Source organism: Ornithorhynchus anatinus, chromosome 2 (assembly GCF_004115215.2).
Source record: "Ornithorhynchus anatinus isolate Pmale09 chromosome 2, mOrnAna1.pri.v4, whole genome shotgun sequence".
Classification (NCBI taxonomy): Eukaryota; Metazoa; Chordata; class Mammalia; order Monotremata; family Ornithorhynchidae; genus Ornithorhynchus; species Ornithorhynchus anatinus.
The window spans coordinates 151,970,190-151,985,509 of NC_041729.1; the positions used below are offsets into that span (position 1 = coordinate 151,970,190).

Sequence of the window (15,320 nt, forward strand, 5' to 3'; positions counted from 1 at the left end):
CTTCCAGCTCACCTTCACCCTAAAACCTTCATTCCTCTCTAGGTCCCCTGGAATCACTTTTCAAATTAGGGGATAGTGGGTAGGGTTTTCAAATGAAAACTGAATATCAGTGACCACAGATGGACCAGCATGGTGCACTGCAATCAAGAAAGGAGTATCTGTGTTTGAGCAGGAGTTTCATAAGGATCATGAGATGGAGGCAAAACTGAAAACCTCCAGCTCCAAACCTCCAGATCCCACAGTTAGTAAAACAAGTCAGTCCCTGTGTGTGCTCAAAGAGATCCGGTCTTTGCTATCACATTTGCGCCCACAGGTGAATGTCAAGTAATCTTTTTGGCATCAGTAAAAAAATGAGGCCTTTTGTTACTTACCAAAATGGGAGGTATTATCTAGATTATTCATCTGGTTATCTGGGTCACAGATAGCTAGAAAGAGGGTTATCACTCTCGAGATTCCTAGGGGAATGAACAGAGGAGGGTGGAAACTGAATAAATTCATCTCAGTGGAATGCTATGCGGATGGGACATTGAACCGTTGTCATTTTCAATCAGATTTCTTTTCAATTTTCTTAACCCTTATATGGTCATGCCATTTATCTGCAGTCTTTCATGAGGACAATTGAATCCCCCCACGACTTTTCCAAAGGGTCGACAATTTATAATCCACTGCGGCAAATGATAGTCTGAAAAATGACATAAGGTTATTTTCTTTCTGTTACAAGGCAAAACTTTTCCTCTTTCAACATTTGGCTATGATAACAACAACAACAACAATAATGATAGTGATAATTATCATAATAATGATATTTTAATCACATGAATATATAGATAACATTTTTAAAGCACTTAGTAGGCAAAGGATTGTACTAAGCACTAAGATAAATACAAAATGATAAAATCAATTAACCAATAGTATTTATTGAGTACTTATTCTGTGCAAAGCACAGTACTAGTACAGTATGGCAATTAGGAAAGTAAAAAGGAGTTAATAGATCACTGACCTTAAAGAGATCACACTTTAGTAAGAGACAAAATAAATTACAAGACGGGGAAGTAATACTGTTAAAGATATATGTAAGTAGTAGTGACAATCCCTCTAAGGGTTGCATCTGGAGAGTTTCCAGTACCTTACCAGTCTCAGCTACGGGAGGGATAGTCAAGCAGATTTCCATTCCGTTCCTAGCTTGGGCATTGGCTAGTGAGAGGAAGGCAATCTGCTACAAGTCAAAATTCACCTGTGCTGGGCAGCAGCAGCATGGGAGAGAGTCGAAGGTAGAGACTCAAGTTTACTGCGTGGAAGCAGGCAATGGTAAACCGATTCCATATTTTTACCAAGAAAACTCTATGGAAACACTACCAGAACGATTGCAGATGGAGGTGGGGCATTTGGGGAGTGACGTGTCTGTGGCACCGCTATGGTTCGGAGACCACTCGACAGCATAAGACAAGTAGTAATAATATTTATTAAGTGCTTACTGTGTGCAGAACATTGCGGTAAGTGCTGGACAAGAATATGCAGGTGGGAATTAGACATGGACCCCACCCCTCAGGATTGGTACCGGTGGTTACACAAGTGCTTAAGTGACACAGAGCGCTGAGATGTCAGAATCGCATAACCGTGCGTGTTCTCAAACTCTCCCACTCTCCCATCCTCGTTCCCATTCCTTCTCTCTTTCTCTCCATGATCCCTGTCCCCATCTTGCTGTTACTACTTCCTCCTTTCTGTAATTTATTTTAGTGTCTGCCTCCTCAGCTACACTATAAACTCTTCAAGGGATTGAGTCTACTATCTCTATTGTATCTCCAAACTACTCAGTACAGCGGTCAGCAGACATTACTGATTGTTTGCCCGATGGGTTCTTGGGCCACAAGAGGCTCCCAATCTAAGCAGGGAGAATCACTCATGTCCAGAAGGCTATAATGCAAACAAGTTAAGTGAAGTCAGGTTAAGATTAAATAATAAAATATTTTATAGTAGAAATAGGTTCACCTAACAGTCCTTGGAGGTGAAAGTCTTTGAATACCTCACCGGTCCAGGGAAACAGATGGAAACTACCAAGCATTTGACAAGGCAGGAAGGCAGTTTCTCCCATTCCTGTGAGAGCGAAGAGATTTGTCAGCGGAAGGGGGTGGAGGAGGCTGATTCCGGAGCCCCATTTACATGGGAAAAACTGGATGACTTCATTTTTTCTCTTCCAACATGCTGATATATTTCATTCAATGCAAGTCTAACGATCGGATGGCTTTAGACAACTAAAAGGCAGCCATATTTTTTCCCACCATGAAAAAAAAACAAATAAATTTAATCGGTTTCTTTCACACTAGTGCCCAAAAGATGATGGGCCTTATGGCTGAGGAAGCACATTTCCAATTGAACAGTTGGTTTGATAAATTTTTAAAAAAATATATATTGCCCTCAGGGCTGGCTCAACTTCTTTTAGTTTCTGGGCAACAGTTGTGTGACTGTCAATATGCCTGCTGTTTCACTGTGAATATGTTCAGTTAAATACATCTTTGGAAATGTGCTGAATTGTAAGAGCTTTGCCAAATGTGGGCTCGGGATTTTAAGTTATGTGATTTCTTTTTGAATATCTTTAAAGTTAAATTTATCATCATTGGAGGAGTCAATCTGTGAGGGTTAGAAACTAAGCTAAAATATTGCACATAGCTCATCAAAATCCCACCCAGATGCTTAGAAGTAGGCACAAAATTATTTATAATTTCCGGGTGATAGTCTAGAAAAAAATCCTGCAAGAGAGTGGAATCAATCATGAAAGTAAGAAGCATTAGTGACGAGGTAATTAAGGCAAAAAGTATCTGGGCAAGTTCAATTTTAAAAATAAAAAGATCTGATAAATGGAAATGAGCACCTTCCCTGTCAACACTTTACAAAATGGCCTCCTTAACTTTCAGTTTAGCATTGCTGCTGGCTATGATAAAATAGAAATCACCCTTTGTCCCTTGAATCATTCTCAGGCGCATTTCATTCAGCGCAAGTCTAACGATCAGATTTAATACCACTATTCAAAAAAAGCAAATCCCTCCCTCCAGAGAGGTATGGAGGCCTTTCAAGCTTTGCAAGATGCCTGGTGAAAGGTCGTTGCACATTAGCTAATGAAACCTCCAGGGGAGAGGTACATAGCTAACTGCCGTCCTAAAATTCCAAGCCTATGGCTTAATCTGATTTCTAACATCTCTCAGGCGAATCCGCAGACCAAAGGTGAGTTAACTTAGTAGGGGTCCAGGTTTACCGCTAGGTGAAGCAAATGAGAGGATAGGTCCTATGTTCTCCTGTGAGAATGATAAGCCACTTTATGGAGCAAAGGGAGCTAGAGAATATTCAAGAAACCACACTGATCTCCCACGGGCACAAAGTCCAAAGGTCCTTGTGAATGGCATTAGGGTAGTGGGTTGGTAGCTACTGCAGGGGCTAGGTAAAAGCTGGAAACCAGTCTGAGATTGGAAGTGCAAAAACCTCATTTACCCTCCAAGGTGATCTGAAGTAGCAGTGGAGGAGCCACGTGACTTATTTTGAGAAAGCTATACTTAACTGGGGCAAACATAATAATAATAATCATTATTATTATTGTGGTATCTGTTAAGCCCTTACTATGAGCCAAACATTGTTCTAATCACTGGGGTAGATACAAGGTAATCAGGTTATCCCACGTGGGGCTCACAGTCTTAATTCCAGTTTAACAGATGAGGCAACTGAGGCACAGAGAAGTTAGGTGACTTGCCCAAGGTCACACAGCAGACAAGTGGGGGAGCCAGGGTTAGAACCCATGTCCTCTGACTCCCAAGCCCATGCTCTTTCCACTGAGCTACACCACAGGATAGGATAATGATAATAACAAAAATAATAGGAATAATAATTATTATCATTAATAATAGCTATAAGTCCTTATTAGCTTGTATCAACCTTATTATCTTGCATCTATCCCAGCACTTAGTACAGAGCCTGGCATGAAGTAAGTGCCTAACAAATACCATTTAAAAAAATAACAATAATAATAATGATTTTGGTATTTGTTAAGCACTTATTATGAGATAAGCACTGCACTAAATGCTGAGATAATTAGAAGATAATCTGGTTGGGCATAGTCCCTGTCCCACAGGGACTCATAGTTTTAGGGGGATAAAAACATACAATAAATCTCCATTTTACAGATGAGGAAAGAGAGAACAGAGAAGTTCAGTAAATCACCCAAGGTCATTCAGCAGGTGAACGGTGGAATCACAATTAGGACCTGGGTCCCCTGACTCCTAGGCTTGTGTTCTTTCATTTCATAATAATAATAATGATAAATAATGATGGTATTTGTTAAGCGCTTACTATGTGCACTGTTCTACGCTCTGGGGGCAGGGGGAAGATACAAGGTGATCAAATTGTCCCACTTGGGGCTCACAGTCTTAATCCCCATTTTACAGATGAGGTAACTGAGGTCCAGAGAAGTCAAGTGACTTGCCCAAAGTCACACAGCTGGGATTAGAACCCATGACCTCTGACTCCCAAGCCCTTGCTCTTTCCACAAAGACATGCTGCTTCTCTAAGGGAACAGTTTGTCACCCTGTCCCTGGAAAAATGGTGATTTTTTTCTGTTTCACTATTGGTATTGTTCTTGCTAGACCAGAAGCACCCAATTAGCTATATTGACTAGCGGTAATGGTAGGAGTAGTTCTTGGAAAAGACGACAAGTCTACGAATCCAATAAACTATGAATTGCTCTGTCTGGCTAAGCTTCAGGAGATCTTCTCTGATCACATTCCATCAGTTAAAAGGCACTGTTCCACTGAGCACCCACTGGCTGCCTCCTCAGAGAGACCCCTACTGAGGGGAGCTGATTGATGGGCATAGCTGCCAATCTCCTTGTTAAGATTCAACTCCTGGATCGAATGCAGAAAGGAGAGAAGGCAGACAGGATCTGACTGGTGGGCCCATCTGCCAATTCACCCATTGAGATGCAACTGCCGGCCGGGCAGGAAGAAGGAGGCATTTACTTGGCCTGGCACAGGTGACTTTGACTTCCCAAATTCCACCCCTTCCCTAGGAGCTGGGATGAAACCACCTCGGGTTTTCCTACCCTTCAGAAGGAGGAGGATAATCAAAACTGTACTCTGAGTTAAGCATTTACTATGCGCCAAACACTATACTGTCTCTGTGTCTCTTTTTGTGTCTATTTGTCTCTGCATTATCTCTCTAAATCCTCATTTCCTCTTTTCCCACTCTCTTCTGTGTCACCCTATTTGCTCCCTTTATTCACCTCCTATTAGCCCCACAACACTTAATGTACATATCCATAATTTGTTATATGTATTGTATTAATGTCTGTCTCCCCTTCTAGACTGTGAGCTAATTATGGGCAGGGAATGTGACTACCAACTCTGTTGGACTGTACTCTTCCAAGCGCTAGTAGAGTGCTCTGCCTATCAACTCTGTTGTATTGTACTCTCTCAAGCACTTAGTACATTGTTCTTCGTGCATTGTGTTCAATAAATACAACTTATTGATTGCTAGATCTCTCTGTATTTCTATATTTCACTCTTTCTCTTTCTCTCATTTTCTCTGTCTTTTTCTTTGTGTCCCTCTATCTCTGTCTCTCACTGTGTTTCTCTGTGTCTCTGTCAATCAATCGATTTATTGAGCTTTATTGTGTGCCCTTCCAACTTTGACCGGGCTCCATGAGATATTTCCTGGTGGTTTCTGGGTGCTGAGTCTTAAAACCTGTCCAATCTGCTTACTTTGTGCCATCCCACCCCACCAGCAAAAGTCATGGCAAACGTTGGGTAGCTGGCTGCAGCTTGGGGAGGAAAGGGGGACAGCTGGAAGTGAGAGGAGACTGCCGAAAAGCACCCCACTGGCTCCAACCTATGCCCTTCCCCTCTTCAGAACTACTGCAAAAGAGGAGCTTAAGCAACTAGGAGAAATGTGGAGCCAGGAAACCTAATGAGGCAGACTACCCTGGAGGATTTCTCCAAAAAGCGGGATTGCTGTCCATAAAGGTGCATTTCTGTCACAACTGTGGTATTTGTTAAGCACTTCCTGGGAATAATAATAATAATGTTGGTATTTGTTAAGCGCTTACTATGTGCAGAGCACTGTTCTAAGCGCTGGGGTAGACATAGGGGATTCAGGTTGTCCCACGTGGGGCTCACAGTCTTAATCCCCATTTTGCAGATGAGGTAACTGAGGCACAGAGAAGTTAAGTGACTTGCCCACAGTCACACAGCTGACAAGTGGCAGAGCTGGGATTCGAACTCATGACCTCTGACTCCAAAGCCCGTGCTCTTTCCACTGAGCCACGCTGCTTCTCTTGAATCAAGCACTGTGCTAAATAAGGGGTAGATGACAAGATAATCATCATGGATGCACCATGATAGAATCAGAAAGATGAAACAAAACACGAAGATGACATAGAGACATGAATGAATATGCCAAATTAAAAACAAAGATTACTGTGGCCAGGGGAGCGGAATTTCAGGCTCCTCAGAAGTCAGAATCCAACATTTCCACCGCAGCCCCGGATGACCACTTTGACGGTCATGGTGGGAAGGCTGTAGTTACCAATTTTCTAGCTTAGTCATTTGGTTGAGAGAGACAGGGATGAGCAACAACAGTTTAAATCCCCATGACCCTCCTATGGACAGTAATTACACTAAGACTGAGTGTAGCGAAGCTGCATGACTAGTGAACCCACGCCTGGGAATGCAGAAAGACACGGGTTCTAATCCCGGCCCCGCCACTTGTCTGCTGAGTAACGTTGACAAGTCACTTCTTTTCCCTGTGCCTCAGTTCCCTCATCTGTAAAATGGGGATTAAAACTGTGAGCCCTATGGGGGACAGGGACTGTGTCCAACACAATTATCTTGTTTCTATATAATTGGCACATAGTAAGCATTTAACAAATATTATTATGTTCCAGCCTGCGTCTAAAAAAAGTCACCCTTTTCAGGAATCTCCTTGAGTAAAACAGTTGAACACTGTCACTGCCGTTTGTTACTCCGGGTGCACATCATCCAGTGATAATGTGTTGGTAAAGTCAGTACGTTAGTGGATCAGGGAGTGTGTGTTTGTGTGTGTACCATGAATTCTCACAAATGTTTGTGCCAAGATTAAAAAAATAGTCTCATACACTAACTCCTCTGAAAGTAGGGACCTGGATCAGCTCACATTTCACTTTAGACATTTAGGATTGTATAATTATGTTTGACTGTTTCCTAGATGGAAAGATCCCAGGATGGTCTAAATCCTCATTCATTTCACCCTCTTGTTGATGTAAACCAACCAGGCCCATTGGGTTACTTTTAGAATAGCTTGTGTTCAAGGACAATTGAACGAGCCACGTCAAGCACACTGTACCTTGCCAGATTTTTAAAACGTAACTGTAATCCAACATTCCCCTCAGATCGTCTTTCTTTCCTTATTTATTCAAATTCCTACTAATTAACATCTCCCTGCTAGTGTGGGGCTCTTTGCCAATTGTAATGTTTTGGATGCAAAGCGCCACAATTGTAGCCTTGTGCCAGAAGGAGAACCGTGGTATTAGGAGGTCCTGGAAACAAGTGTTTTTTGCAGCGGCATCTTTTCAGAGACGAGTGTTTGCCCAGTGGACGGATTTGTAGCTGACAAATATCCCCTGCAGTGAGTGCTTAGCTCTCCCGCCAGGTCTGCCTGGATCCTAGACTCCAAAATGCTTGTGGCAGTTTGACTCGGACATGGCTTTTGGGAAACGCTTCACACAGCACGCTCCAGATCCAGAGGGTTTTGAGCTGGAAGCTCTGGGAGAGGAAACTGGGGAGTCTGATTACATCTCCTAACTCTGTTATTAAAATTTCCTCTAGAATCAGTGTAGAGAGGAACTGGTGCCATCTTACATTATCTGAAACCACAAACTACCTTTGCTCTAAATATGCTGGCATTTCTAACACTATTATAACATCTTAACGACTTGAAATCTATTGGGCCTAACACTTTATCTTGGGATAGTCAACACTTTGTCCGAGGGATCAGACTAAGGAGATGCAGAGAGGAAAGTGGATTTAATTTAACGTTAAAATGCTAGAATACGAGCAAACAGTTCCTTCGAACTTCGCCTTAGTTCCAGATGAACTATTCTTATTTTGTCTTTTGATTAGAAGCTCTGCTGAAGTGTTGGTTAATGTTATCAATCAAGCAATGGTGTTTTTTGCATAATAGGTGTTGGAATATTGGAATATTGTCGATTAATCTTTCAAATTAGGTTGAAAGATCCTTGAAGAAAGGAATGGTGCCTTTTTCTCTTTTGTTGTGTTCTGCTAAGTATTTTGTATAGTGCTCTGCACAAAATGGGTATATAGTGCTCTGTGCAGAATAGGTGGTATTGATTGATGGATATCCATGGTACATTTGTCTTATTTTTTCCCAGTGTGCCCAGAATGCAATTCAGAAAATGAGACCCTGAAAAATCCAGGAACACTCTCAGTTCTTGTGTCCATCTGACCTACTTGCTTACCTGAAAATATTATATAAAGTGCAGAGAATATTAAGAAGCATTTCTCTAGCTCTGGAAAATTTTCTACCTGAACAGTTGCTGCTTTCTTTTCCTGTTGTGCTAGCCTGAAACCACTAGTGAAGTTGAAAAAAATGCATTCTTTTTCTCCCCTTCTTTCCAGATGTTTGTATTATTTCCTGAGGTTATTTGGTTATGAAAACCTTTTTTTCTAATATTTATATATTTTTATCTCTTTTATCTTGAAAAGTTCTCATAATTAATACTGCCCTAGTTTGAAATCAGACTTCTCCTCCTCCACCCAGATTAACTATTTTTCAACTTGATTTATCTTAATATGCATGTGCTCCTGACTTCAGGCTTCTCTAAGAATTTAAATAAAGAATGAAACCAGCCCCATTTTTTTTGGAAAATCTAGTTCAAACTTGTATTTTCTGAAGTTCTTAAACAGCCTGGCCATTCCCCAAGGATTGGCACATTTTGCACTTCTACCAATTAGTCAAAATGATGTGATTAATCGGTAGGTTATGCCTATGGATCCGTTGGCCCGTGGTTTAAATTGTTAGGTTGCCCAAGCTTCTGAGCAGGGGGTGGCATTGGAAAAAGGGAGATGGCACTTTCTGTGAAGCTCCAAAGGAGGAAGGGGCTGAGGCTGACTGTGGGCATACCCATCGAGGATGGGCTGGGTGGGCACAGAGAGAACTGTCCACCCAGGGTGCATTTACGTGGTCTCCTCTGGACACAAAGTGGCGTTATCCTGGCTTTTTTTTTTTTGGATGGTATTTGTTAAGTGCTTTCTATGCGTCACACTCAATAGTAAGAGCTGGGGTAGATACAAGCTAAACAGGATCGACACAGTCCATGTCCCACATGGGGCTCACAGTCTTCATCCCCAATTTACAGATGAGGTAACAGGCACAGAGAGGTTAAGTGACTTGCCCAAGGTCACACAGCAAGCAAGTGGTGGAGCTTGGATGAGAAAGCTCCAGGTCCTTATAAAAATAATAATAACGGTATTTGCTAAGTGCTTAGTAGATGCTAGGCACTGTAAGCAAGTTTGGTTGGACACAGTCCCTGTCCCTTGTGGGACTCACATTCTCAGCCCCCACTTTACAGATGAGGTAACTGAGACAAAGGGAAGTGAAGTGACTTGTCCAAGGTCACACAGCTGACAAGAGGCAGAGCCAGAATTAGAACCCATCACCTTCTGACTCTCAGGCCCATGCTCTATCCACTAGGCAACACTGCTTTCATTTTCCCCTTTTCCCTCTGCTCCTCCACCTCTCCCTTCCCATCCCCACAGCACTGTACTCGTCCGCTCAACTGTATATATTTTCGTTACCCTATTTATTTTGTTAATGAATTGTACATCGCCTTGATTCTATTTAGTTGCCATTGTTTTTCCGAGATGTTCTTCCCCTTGACGCTGTTTAGTGCCATTGTTCTTGTCTGTCCGTCTCCCCCGATTAGACCGTAAGCCCGTCAAACGGCAGGGACTGTCTCTATCTGTTGCCGACTTGTTCATCCCAAGCGCTTAGTACAGTGCTCTGCACATAGTAAGCGCTCAATAAATACTATTGAATGAATGAATGAATGCTTTCTCTCTATAACCCTTGGCCCCCAGGGCTGCCACACCTTTAGGGGCAGTGGGTATGTGGGTGGAGGAAGACTACTGCTGGACCAGGGGACAGAGAGGTCACTTGGGCAGGGACATAAGGGAATGAGGTCCACCTCTCCACTGGTCGGCTTGAACAGGGAAAAGCAGAATTGCATCAGCAACTCCTCGCCGGACTCCAGAACCTCTGGCCCGGCCCTGGGGTGGATGGAGGCTAAACAAGAAGTGTTGTTTTGTTCCCTTTTCAATGCCCTCGGGCCAGAATCAGTCTGGGGAAGGCTGCGGCCACTACCCAGCCTCCATCATGACTGTGTGGATGCTTGGGGTGAGCACTGGGTTTGTGTCAGTTTGGATCATTGGAGGCCTTCCCAGACTGAGCCCCCCCTTTTCTTCTGCTCCTCCTCCCCTCCCCATTGCCCCGACTCCTTCACTCTGTTCTACCCCCTCCCTGCCCCACAGCACTGGTGTATATATGTACATATTTATTATTCTATTTATTGATTTGCATATATCTATAATTTTATTTATATAGATTCTATTGATGCCTGTCTACTTGTTTAGTTTTGTTGTCTGTCACCCCCGTTCTAGACTGTGAGCCCGTTGTTAGGTAGGGATTGTCTGTTACCGAACTGTACTTTCCAACTGCTTAGTACAGTGCTTTGCACACAGAAAACGCTCAATAAATACGATTGCATGAATGACGAGTGAATTATTTGATCGAAAAGGAGAGGCGGTGCCATACTGGGTCATAGTTCAACTCCTTCTACTGAGGGTTGGTAGATTCGCTAGGATACCCACACAGATTTGTCATCCAATTAGATGCCTCCTATGCAAATCACATCCCTGTCATGGGCCCAAGAACTGAGGAAGTCCCTTTACTCATCTTCCAATCTCCTCAGTCCATTTGTATTTATTGTGTGTGTAAAGCACTGTACTAAGCGCTTGGGAGAGTACAATATAGCAATGATGAGACACAGTCTCTGCCCACAATGAGTTTACAGTCCAGTGTCATCTAGGTCCCTGGTTGTTTTCCCACCCCTCTCCCCCCCCTTCTGTAATCTCTTGTCTCTAGAGGTCCGGGAAGCCTCAGCTGAGTTTCCTGACTTTCTGTTTGTTTTGCCTTCATCTGAATTTTTCCACTTTTTGCCAAATTTGCAATATTTGCCTGGAGACCAGACCCAGACCATCTACCCAGGTGAGGTTGCCCGTTTACTCCAACCCCCTCTGGTTCAAGTCCCAAAAAGGTTTTCCGTGTGGGCTCCCTATCCCTGCAGGCAGGAGAAATCAGCACCTGAGGTTGGGATAATCCCTGGCATGAACTAGGGGGAGACTGATTTCTCTCATCAAAAGAGAGAGTTTGAGAAGTCTGGCCCAGCCTTTCAGCCAGGTGCAGACTGGCCTAGCTTCTCCATGGGTCCTGGCTATAGTTAGGATCCACGTCTGCTTCATGTTTGGGTGAAGAATGTATGATGATATATGTAAAGTTTCGATTCATGTTTACACTGTAGGAGTAGCCTACAAATTTGGTTTGAAATTGTGACTGTTCTGTGCTTTACTACTACTAATAATGATGATGACATTTGTTAAGCGCTTACTATGTGCCAAGCACTCTTCTAAGTGCTGGAGTAGATACAAGGTAATCTTGTTGTCCCACGTGGGACTCACAGTCTTCACCCCCATTTTACAGATGAGGTAACTGAGGCCCAGAGAAGGTAAGTGACTTGCCCAAAGTCACACAGCTGACAAGCTACAGATCCGGGATTGGAACCCATTACCTCTGACTCCCCAGCCCATGCTCTTTCCACTGAGCCACACTGCAGTTTCAGAGATAAGACAGGCAAACTGGAACACTTCATTCAAATGTTTATTCTAGACTGCAAGCTCACTTTGGGCAGGGCATGTGACTGTTGTGTTGTCATATTATACTCTCCCAAGCACTTAGTACACTACTCCGCACATAGTACACACTCCATAAATACGACTGCCTGACTGACAAAATGTGCTTTGGTTTCAAATCTGGTTATGGCAGGAGTTAAAGTGTAAGAAACCAGAAAACAATTCTGATATGGAAATGTATTATATCTCTGTATTTTAAGTTTTAGCAGTTTTTTTGTTATGGTTCTCCTCCATTCCCTCCTCATATGGTAACACAAAGTTTTGTATATTGTTCAAAACCATAATGACTGTTTAGGAATAAAATGACCACGTTGATGGTAACACTGTGATACGGATGTCTGAAATTTAGGAAGAAGGATTAAGCAGAATTGCAAAATTCCCTCAAATTGAAGAGAACTTGGCAATGTATGGTTTGGGGGAAGGATGTTGTTAAATAAACCAATAATATTGGTCTTGTATTTGGGGGATTTTGGTTGAAAAGTTATGAAAGCTCTTTATCCTTTTTCAAAAAATTATGAAGTTCATTCCATTTGCAGAGCTTTTTTATGTGAATCTTGAAACACGATATGGACAGATGCTCAAATTAATGATAGTTAACGAACTAGTCTTTATGACTGTAGCCTCCTAGTGCAATTCCCAGTTGGGTATTCTTTCCCAGCATTTATCTGCCATCTCGCATTTCCTCCAGCCTTCAAGACCTCTCTACTTGGATGTCCTCCTATCACCTCAAATTGAATATGTCTAAAACAGAACTGTCCTGTCCTCCCTCTGACTTTCCCATCACTGTAGACAGCACCACCAACCTTCCTGTCTCAAAAGTCTGTAACCTTAGTGTTTTCCTGGACCCTCTCATTCAATCCACATATTCATTCCATCACTAAATCCTGTCCCCACCCTCAAAACATCGCTAAAATCTGTCCTTTCCTCTCCACCCAAACTGCTATCATGCTCATCCAGTCACTTATCCTATCCTGCCTGATTACTGTATCAGCCTCCTAGCTGATCTTCCAGCCTCCTACCTCTCCCCACTCTAGTCCATACTTCACTCTGCTGCCTAGATCATTTTTCTACCAAAACGTTCAGGACATGTTTCCCCACTCCTTAAGAAACTCTCGTGGTTGACCATCCTCCTCCAGAGCAAACAGAAACTCCTTACCATTGGCTTTATAGCAGTCAATCACCTTGCCCCCTCCTACCTCATCTCCCTACTCTTCTACTACAACCCAGCCAGCACACTTTGCTCTTCTAAAGCTAACCTTCTCTCTGTACCCTGATCTCATTTATCCTGCTGCCGACCTCTCACCCATGTCCTGCCTCTGGCCTGGAACACCCTCCCTCATATCTGACAGACAATAACTCTTCTCGCATTCAAAGTCTTACTGAAGGCACATCTCCTCCAAGAGGCCTTCCCTGACTAAGCCTCCTTTCCTCTTCTCCCACTCCCTTCTGCATTGCCCTGACTTGCTCCCTGCATTCATCTCCCCTTCCCAGCCCCACAGCACTTATGTACATATCTGTAATTATTTATTTGTATAAATGTCTGTCACCTCCCCCCACCAGAGTGTAAGCTCATTGTGGGCAGGGAATGTGTCAGTTTATTGTTGTCTTGTACTCTCTCAAGTGCTTAGTACACTGCCCTGCACACAGTAAGAGTAAATAATTATAGTATTTGTTAAGCGATTACTATGTGCCAAGCACTGTACTAAGGCTGGGATGTATATAAGCAAATCAGATTGGACACAGTCCCTGTCCCACATGGGGCTCACAGCCTTAATCCCCGTTTTACAGATGAGGCCACTGAGGCTCAGAGAAGTGAAACTTGGCCTAGGTCACATAGCTGACAAATGGTGGAGCTGGAATTGATTGAATGAATTAGTAACTGTGTCCATCCTTGTGGGGTCTTAGTTCTGTGCCTGGCACATAGTAAGCGCTTAACAAATACCATAAAAAAGTTGTTGGCTCAACTTCCAGCTCATCATTTCCATTCCCATCTCATGGCAGCAGACTCAGCGTCTCTTTTTGCAAGTGCTTGAGAACCAATTTTACTCCTCTCCAAAGACATGGTCTGGCCAACCTTGCTATATCATTTACCCGTCGATGGGGCTTGGCTCTGGTGGCCCCTGTGGGAGTCTTGGGAAACCCAGCTTCTGTCTCCCACCTCCCAGGGACTCAGCCTCTACTTCCCCAGGGTGTGAGGGAAGCCCCATATGCAACCTAGGCAGACCTCAGCTCCTACAGGGGTCTCGACATGAGTAGGGGAATGTTTTGGTGGACGTGGCCTCCTGATTCCCCTTTCCACCTTAAACCTTGCTTCCTCTCACTATAACTCGAGGGTACTGCCCAGAGAATCGCACCCAATGCATCAATATTATCTTTTTAAAATGAAGAGTAAATCAATCCATCCTGCCTCGCCTTCCATCCGCTAATGTTCCGAAATGAAAATTATTAGTTCTTCTAGTCACCCTTTGGGGCTATAAAGAAGCATCTGAAAACAAGCTACTCCATCATCAAGTCTGTTCTTGAAAGTCCTTCAGCATATTAGATTGCAAGTTCTCCAAGAGGGACTGCATTTTTCTTCTATTATATATTCCCAAGTACTTGGTATAATGTTCTGAACCTAGTACTAGATGGGGTTGCAATAGATGTCAATTGCTAATGTGAAAGATTGCTTCATTTGCGTACCAATCTCCAACCAATAATACACTGCATTCCCTGAGGTCTCACGGCCCGCTGAACATATGACAGTGGTCATACCGTCTCTTTGAATCTGTGCCCCTTCTATAAAAAATCTAATGAAATTAGGCTTCAGAAGCCAGTTCTGAAGAAGTGCTTTAATATTCATAACCACAAACTCTTCTTTCCCAAACAGCCATGCCATGAGAGAAAGACTCGACTTTTCTTTCGGCTATTCCTTTGTGGCTTTAAAGGTTTGCAGTTACAAACCCAGTTATTCTGGCTTTTTCTCTTTTTGTTTGTACAAGTTAGATTTAAATCGTGTGGGCTTTAAAATCATGTTGAGGCAGCCACGATTTTCCATAAAAGGGAAAGCATTTATTTGTGTATCAGAGGTTCTGGACAGCAGGGCACGGTCAGACGTGAGACAGATGTATGTATGCACAGCTGTTTGTGTTTAAGGACAGAATACAGACATAAATAAGGTTAGATCTCCTTGCTGTGGTGCTACAATATTTTTATACACCAGATTCAAAGGGATATCAGTCATAACTGAAAGAAGGAGAAATTTATCAGAAACAGAGTGCAGGCTCCTTCTCCAGAGCCAGGATAAACAAAACCAATATGAGTCTAGCAAGCCATGGCCTT

The 15,320-nt window shown here is 43.0% G+C and overlaps 1 non-coding gene across 1 annotated transcript; it reads left to right on the forward strand.

Moving 5' to 3' along the window:
• Positions 1-1,090: 1,090 nt before the first annotated feature.
• Positions 1,091-1,224, forward strand: LOC114809769. Its single transcript, XR_003757547.1, has one exon. It is a non-coding gene; the product is annotated as a small nucleolar RNA SNORA7 (small nucleolar RNA).
• Positions 1,225-15,320: the final 14,096 nt, after the last annotated feature.